Below are 7,961 nucleotides of genomic sequence, written 5' to 3' on the forward strand. Positions count from 1 at the left end.
AGAGAGCAAAAGAGGGAGGGAGAGTGAAAGGCAGGTGGAAACAGGCAAGGAGCAGGGAGGGGGTGAAGTGAAAGGGGGAGGGGAAGCCAGCAGAGCTCCCGCCTGCCTTTCTCAATCAGAGGCGCTGGTGGGATCTCTCAGCTTCATCTCTCATTCTTTCCTTTCCACATCCTGCCTGCTGGGTCACAGACACTGCCTGGAGGCTACCGGGGCAAAGAAGGGTTTGCCCACTACCCTGCAGCTGGCCCTGTGACCTTTGAGGGTGAGGGGTCCCACCATCTGGGATTAAATTGCAAGATGGCCACATGGAAGGCAGCTGGTGAACAGCTGCTAGGCCTCGTCCAGCCTCTGGACATACCAAGTGCCCAAATCATTGACTCAGAGTCATCTGACCCAACCTCCCACTCTCAGCAGTGTCCCCATCAGATATTGATCCAATGTCAGCCTAAGGTCTTCAGTGATGTGACTTTCCCACCTGTGCCCTTGCAGGGCATTTTTGGTTGTCAGAAAGGGCTTCCTTATATCAGGTGGAAATCCATCGCCCTGTTACCTCCACGAGTGGGCTCTAGTTCTGCCCTCTGAGGTTGCACAGTGGAATAAAGTAGGGATTTAATGTCATAGAAAGAAAACATAAAAGCCTGACCCTTCTTGGCATAAAATACCTGAAGAAAGCTGCTGAGAAGATGACTCAGTTGGGAAAAACACACAGTCTGTAGTTTTAAAATATCCAAAGCTAAGTGAAAGAGTGACAGTCCTGGGGTGAAAAGTGATTCTGGACACTGGACACTGGGTGGGCAAAAGACAGGACATCTTAAGATGCCAGGCTCCCTGGTGCTGCACTGCTCTGATGTCAACACAGAAGTTGATGGGGCCAGGCTTGGTGGCTCATGCCTGTAATCCCAGCACTTTGGGAGGCCGAGGCGGGTGGATCACCTGAGGTCTGGAGTTCAAGACCAGCTTGGCCAACATGGTGAAACCCCGTCTCTACTAAAAACACAAAAATTGGCCGGGCATGGTGGCACACACATGTAATCCCAGCTACTTGGGAGGCTGAGGGCAGGAGAATTGCTTGAACCCGGGAGGTGGAGGTTGCAGTGAGCTGAGATCGCGCCACTGAACTCCAGCCTGGGCGACAGAGCAAGACTCTGTCTCAAAAAAAAAAAATAAAAGATTCAGAGATAATGACTGGGCTCTTCCAATTGGCAAGGTCATAAGTTCCAGCCTACACTCTGAGAAGCCCACCTGCAAAGTCTCAGGTCAGTTTCTGGCGCCCAAAAGACCTTTTTTAGCAAGGTGGGTCAGTTACAAGGCTGCATGGAGCAAGAAGAATGGAAGTGGGAAAGAGGCAAACTCCATTGTGGAGGAAAATTCAGACTCTGGTTACCTTTTTGTTCCTCCTCCCCCTCCTACCAGCTGGGGTGGCCTGGGAACCAGACTCCTTAGGTAGGCATTCGGAACAGGTGTGGTTTAGGTGCATGAGGAGCAAGATAAGCTGAGAGTTGTGGTTGCATTTACCAAAGACTACATCCTGTGGTCAAGAACAGTCGTTTCAAAATACCAGGCATCCATGATATCAGAGAAGGCCGTGATTCCTGCATCTACACACAGAAAAAGGAGATAAGTCCATGGTCCCTATTTGAACAATGCCAAAGCCCAGGCTGTCAAGAAAGGCAGGCATACCTGCTGTTGCCTCTTCCCACTCAATGCTGGGGCTCCTGCCCAAATGCTGGTGTCCAGATTGTATTTATGACTGTTTTAAGAAGGAGTGACAGAGCCTTTTAATATCCCTGACAGCCCAGGATGTTTTAATAGATGGTGGAGCTGGGCTTCGGGAGTTAAGAAAAGAGAGCAGAGTTGTTGAGCGAGCTGTCAGGGCTGGTTTCTATGACAGACCTACTGATCGACTCCACGACAAAATAAAATACGGGGCCGTGTCTCTCCTTGGCTCCATCAGGTTGACAGACAGTCTGTCACTATTGTATGCCATCTTTCACCTCCTAATCGCTCAAGCTTAGGGGAAATCCACGTTTAACGGGGAATCTCTGTAGGATTTCCTCCCAAACCTGCCTCCTGAACAGCAGGCCTCTATTTCAACCTCCCGGGGCTCCTGTGGGCATTCTCCAATTTTCTGGATTTCAAACAGAACTCTTCTAGCTACAGGGCCCTGCCTCCATTGTTGCTGTTTGTTAGAGGTGATTACAGGTCTCCTAGGATGGCTCGATATTCTGCAAAAACAGAATGGATAGTGATGATGGTGGTACAGCAATGTGAATGTCACTGAACTGTACACTCAAAAAAGGTTAAAATGGCATATTTTATTCTATGTATGTCTTACCTCAAAACCAAAACCAAAACCCACAGATGGATAAGGAACGAAGAGAGCTGCCTTGGCTCTTTGATCCCTTGTAGGGTGTGTGCTTGTAACCCATATGGCCAGCGCAGGGCCATTCCCAGTGTCTCCCCTTCCAGAAGCACACTCAGCTCCCCCACTTCCTGCTTCCTCACCTCCCTGGTTAATATGTCTCAAGGTCATTTTTGGAGTTGAACATCTGGAGGCTCCTTAAACACACTTTTCCAGCACCAGACTTGGGGCTGGTCTGACCAGCAACTCAGTTTGTGGCTAAAGCCACTTTAGCCACACCCTTGGCATGTTCTGGCACTTGAGGTCTAAGAAATTCTCCCAGGGTTTTTTTTTTGTGTGTGTATGTGTGTGTGTGGGGGGGTGGGGGGAAGGATGGCAACAAATTCAAGGGACCAGTGACTTTGCTTTTTTTTTTTTTTGTATTTTTAGTGGAGATAGGGTTTCACCATGTTGGCCAGGCTGGCCTCAAACTCCTGACCTCAAGTGATCCACCCGCCTTGGCCTCCCAAAGTGCTGGGATTACAAGTGTGAGCCACTGTGCCTGGCCTCTGTGTTACTTTTTTTTTTTTGACTCAGGGTCTCTGTCGCCCAGGCTAGAGTGTAGTGGTGTGATCTTGGCTCACTGCAGCCTCTGCCTCCTGGACTCAGGTGACCCTCCCACCTCAGCCTCCACAGTAGCTGGGACTACAGGTGTGGACCACCAAATCCGGCTAATTTTTTGTATTTCTTGTAGAGACGGGGTTTTGCTATGTTGTCCAGGTTGGTCTGGAACTCCTGGGCTCAAGCAGTCTGCCTGCCTCAGCTTCCCAAAGTGCTGGGATTACAGGAGTGAGCCACCGTGCCCAACCTGACTTTGCTTTTTCTTGAATGACAGACAGAACTGTCTTCTCAAATACAGAATTAAGTTCTTCCTTCCCTGCGCTTTAAGGTTAGTTGTGCTGGGTCTGCCCTCAGGCAATTGGGGTTCCCCTCCCTTCTACCAGGGTTAAGGGGCAGTGCGGCTGCTCCTCGGTCCTGGTCCCCAGGTACAGATGCAACTACCTCCCTCCAACCTCACTGGCCCAGGGCTCTGCGTTCAAGTCCTCTGCCAGGAGAGAGTTAAGGGCTTGGGTTTAATTTGCCCGTTAATCACAGTTAAAAGAAGTAATGAGCGTCTCCCCAAAGCCTGGGTGTTTCTCTGCAGATTAAGCAGCAATTTGCATAGCCCCTTTATTCATTCCCACCTTCCCCTGTGGGGCGGCTTGTCCTTTCAGACACAGCCAAGCGCAGCCAGTGGCGGGAGCGGTTTGACAAATGGCTTTGCCATGCGCGTGGTTTGGGCGAGAGGGAGGGAGGGGAATGCTGGGAGGGAGAGGGCAGCTCCCGACAGTAATGGATAGCTGGGGCGTTAAATAGTGCAGAACTTTTTATTAGATACACAGGAGAAGTTTAAATATTCAAACTGGCTTTCTTTGAAGCCTGGGGAATGAGAGGAGGGTGGCGGGCTGGCTAAGTAAGAGTTTACTCAGGGCCAATTTACTCAGAGAAGCCCCGGCGGTCACCAGGGAGGAAGGGCATCTGGAGGACACAGGCAGATCCGGGTCAGCTGGTGCCCCCAGGTTCTGCACTCCTGCAGCAGCCTTGATGCCCTCCTGCTGGGCTCAGGCTCTGCCAGGCAGGACAGCTACCCTGGACGCAGCTCCTCGGGCCTGATTGCTCAGGGGGCAGAACGGCTTGCTCAAAGCCCAGCAGATGGTGGTATTCAGACAGGGGAGGAGGCCCCAGCTTTGATAGCAAAACTGGGTCTATGAAGCAATGATATCTCCAAAAGGATGGGACAACAGCCCTCTACTTTCCTCTCCAGAAATGTCCTCAACCAAACAGGGAAAGAGAAGAGATGAGGCCCAGAAATGATCCTCGGGGTAGGCAGGCACTCTGCCCAGGCTGGTCTCGAACTCCTGGGCTCAAGTGATCCTCCCGCCTTGGCCTCCCAAAGTGCTGGGATTACAGGCATGAGCCACCCCACCTGGCCATCAGTCCATTTAAAAAGCTGACAACCCCAATTTTCTTCCCAAACTTCTTGTGCTTTGTGGGACTCTTCCTTTGTGTTAACTTGTAAGCCACATGATCATAATATGTCAGAGGTCAAAGTCATTTTAGAGAGCATTAAGACAATTAAAGTTCAGAGAAGCTAAAGTTTGATACTCCAAGAGAGACATAAATGTGGTCAAGACACCATTCCTGCCCGCAAGCAGCTCAGTGGGCAGGCACTTCAGGAAGGCATATAACACAATTAATAAGAGCTCCCCCCTCCTAAGGACATCTGCATGGGGCTGCAGGATGCTGCTGAGGGATGGAGTGACTAATTCTGCAGGGACAACTGGAGATGTCCACAGAGATGCGTTTGGGCCTCATCTGAGTCGGGGGTCAAGAGGGTTTGGAGGGAGCCGAGTAAAGGGTGGGGCCTCGAGGACACATGTGAATTTGGTGTCTTGGGTGGGTAGCCCAGGCTGAAAAGGGTGGTGGGGGTCCAATTATGCAGGGCTGGGTGGCTGCTACTCTAGGAATTTGGGGCACTACAGAGCCTCGGAGTTTCTAAGCAGGGAAATGACTAGGATGAAAAGGCCCAGAGCAACACTGAAAGGGTGGATTAGAAAGAGCAGCCAGCAGAGCCCAGGACACCACTGATGAAACCGTCAGGAAACAGAGATGCAGTATGGGTGTGGACAATGGCTTCGATTTGGGACATGTTGGAATATGGGGCACCAGAACACAACTTTCTTTTTTCTTTCTTTTTTTTTTCTTTGAGACAGAGTCTTGCCTTGTCACTCAGTCTGGAGTGCAGTGACGAGATCTTGGCTCACTGCAACCTCCGCCTCTGGGTTCAAGCGATTCTCCTGCTGAGTAGCTGGGACTACAGGCACGCGTCACCACGTTCAGGTAATTTTTGTATTTTTAGTAGAGACAGAGTTTCAGTGTATTGGCCAGGCTGGTCTCGAACTACTGACCTCGTGATCCACCTGCCTCTGCCTCTCAAAGTGCTGGGATTACAGGCTTGAGCCACCGCGCCCAGCCTAGAACACAACTTTCTAACCTCAGCCAAGGGTATTTCCACCCCACCACCCTCTCACAACAGCTAGTCTGAGTCTTACTGTGCCAGGCACTGTTTTTTGTTTTTTGTTTGTTTGTTTGAGACAGAGTTTCACTCTTGTTGCCTAGGCTGGAGTGCAATGGCATGATCTCAGCTCTGCAACCTCTGCCTCCCAGGTTCAAGCGATTCTCCTGTCTCAGCCTCCTGAATAGCAGGGATTACAGGTGCCTGCCACTACACTGGCTAATTTTTGGTGTTTTTAGTGGAGACGGGGTTTCACCATCTTGGCCAGGCTGGTCTCAAACTCCTGACCTCAGGTGATCTGCCCACCCTGGCCTGCCAAAGTGCTGGGATTACAGGTGTGAGCCACCGCGCCTGACCTCCAGGCACTGTTCTAAGTGGTGTGCATGCTCACCACAGCTTCCTACCCAAGGTCTTCGTCTTCATTTTACAGGTGAAGGAAATGAGGCAGAGAGGTCTAGCAACTCGCCCAAGGGAGTAAGAACAGAGACAGGGTTTGACCCAAGCAGTCCAGATCTCAAGAACGTGCTAATCACCACCACACTGTATTGCGCGTTTGTCTTCCTATCACTTTTATTAGATTTTGTATGTGCATGTACAGGAGTTGGGAAAGAGATCAAACAAGTGGCAATTAGATTAAATAGGCCTGATAAGGTGGCTCACACCTGTAATCCCAGCACTTTGGGAGACTGAGGCAGGAGGATCCCTTGAGGCCAGGAGTTTGAGATCAGCCTGGAAAACATAGTGAGACCCTGTCTCTATTAAAAAATAAGTTTAGGCAGCCGGGCGCAGTGGCTCACGCCTGTCAGGAGTTCAACACCAGCCTGACCAATATGGCAAAACCCTGTCTCTACTAAAAATACAAAAATTAGTTGGGTGTGGTGGCAACTGCCCCTAATCTCAGCTACTGGGGAAGTTGAGGCAGGAGAATTGCTTGAACCTGGGTGTCAGAGGTTGCAGTGAGCTTAGATCATGCCACTACACTCCAGCCTGGGTGACACAGTGAGGCTCTGTCTCAAAAAAAATAAATAAATAAGTTTAGGCCAGGCATGGTGGTTCATGCCTGTAATACCAACACTTTGGGAGGCCGAGGTGGGTGGATCACCTGAGGTCAGGAGTTCGAGACCAGCCTGGCCAACACTGTGAAACCCAGTCTCTACTGCACCTGTAATCCCAGCTACTTGGGAGGCTGAGGCAGGAGAATCGCTTGAACCCGGGAGGCAGAGGTTGCAGTGAGCCGAGATCGCGCCAGTGTACTCCAGCCTGGGTGACAAGCAAAACTGTCTCAAAAATAATAAGTTTTAAAAAAAGATGAAATAAAAATCATTAACAGGACAGGTAGGAGTGTATGAAAAAGCAGAGAAGAGCCACAGGACCTGGGTTTCTGGGGAGAAACTGTACACAACATCTGGGGAATTAATGGTGGTTGGGAGGTACATGTGAGGAGCTCCAGCAAGGTTGGCTTCTGCTCCCAAAGGCTGGGGATGTGCCTTTCTTTTGTCCTCAACTCCAGGCCAGGTCTCCAGAGCAGGTTAATTCTTTAGATGGGTGAGGAGATGTTCACTCTGAATGATGCAGCTTGTTCCCTGCTCTGAACTGGCAATGGGAAGAGTTCTAGATGTGCCAGACTCCCCATGATACTGGCAGGCCCTCAGAGGGGCACAGGGGGTGGACTGCTGGGACCCAGATGAATGAGCCTTAGCACTCCACTTACCCCATGTTCACAGTCAGCCACTGCAGGCTGCAGTGCAAAGGGATCCTACTTTTGTGGTCTATAAAGAGAACCACACCAGAGAGGACACGGTAGAACTGACGCAGGGAGAGAGGCAGTGTTTGGGCAGAGAGCAGTGAGTGGGGCTGAGCCGTGGCTGGATTTAGCAAGCAGAGAATTTTGGAAAGGTGACTCGCTGCTTCCTTATCTGAAGCCGGGTGAGGAGTCCTAGCCAAGTAGTGAGAGGCGTTGCCTTAAATCCTCTCTGGAAAGAGGTGGGATAAAAGTCAACACAAAAGTATAGTGTGCTCTTGGCAGCATAATTCACACCAAACTAAGGATTCTGAGGGTGTAATCTTGGTGCACCGCTTCCCTCTTTCCCTGAAAGAGGGAAGTTTCAACCTGACTGCTTGAAACTTGGTCTCAAGCTCCCCCCTAAAGCCCCTCACCTTTCCTTTCCAAGAAGACAAGTTAGGCCAGGATGGAGAGTCCTCATCATGGTTCCCCAAACCAAAAATAAGAGCTCACACATGTCCAGCAAGAGCCTCCTCCGCACCAGGCAGCGTTCTAAGAGCTCTGCATATCTTAACTCATTCTGTCCCTACAACGACTTCTGAGGGCATTCTGAGATACACAAGCAGGAACCCAAATACAACCAGAGAAGCTCAGGGAAGTTGGAGGCAGACCTGAAAGACACAGAGCTGCTCTTGCCAGGGAGAACCAGCCAGGTGGATCCCTTCAGTGTCTTCAGCATGGCCAGGAGGGCTGGACTCAGGAAGCAGGCGGGGGTAAAGGAA

This window comes from Pongo pygmaeus, chromosome 19 (genome assembly GCF_028885625.2).
Source record: "Pongo pygmaeus isolate AG05252 chromosome 19, NHGRI_mPonPyg2-v2.0_pri, whole genome shotgun sequence".
NCBI lineage: Eukaryota > Metazoa > Chordata > Mammalia > Primates > Hominidae > Pongo > Pongo pygmaeus.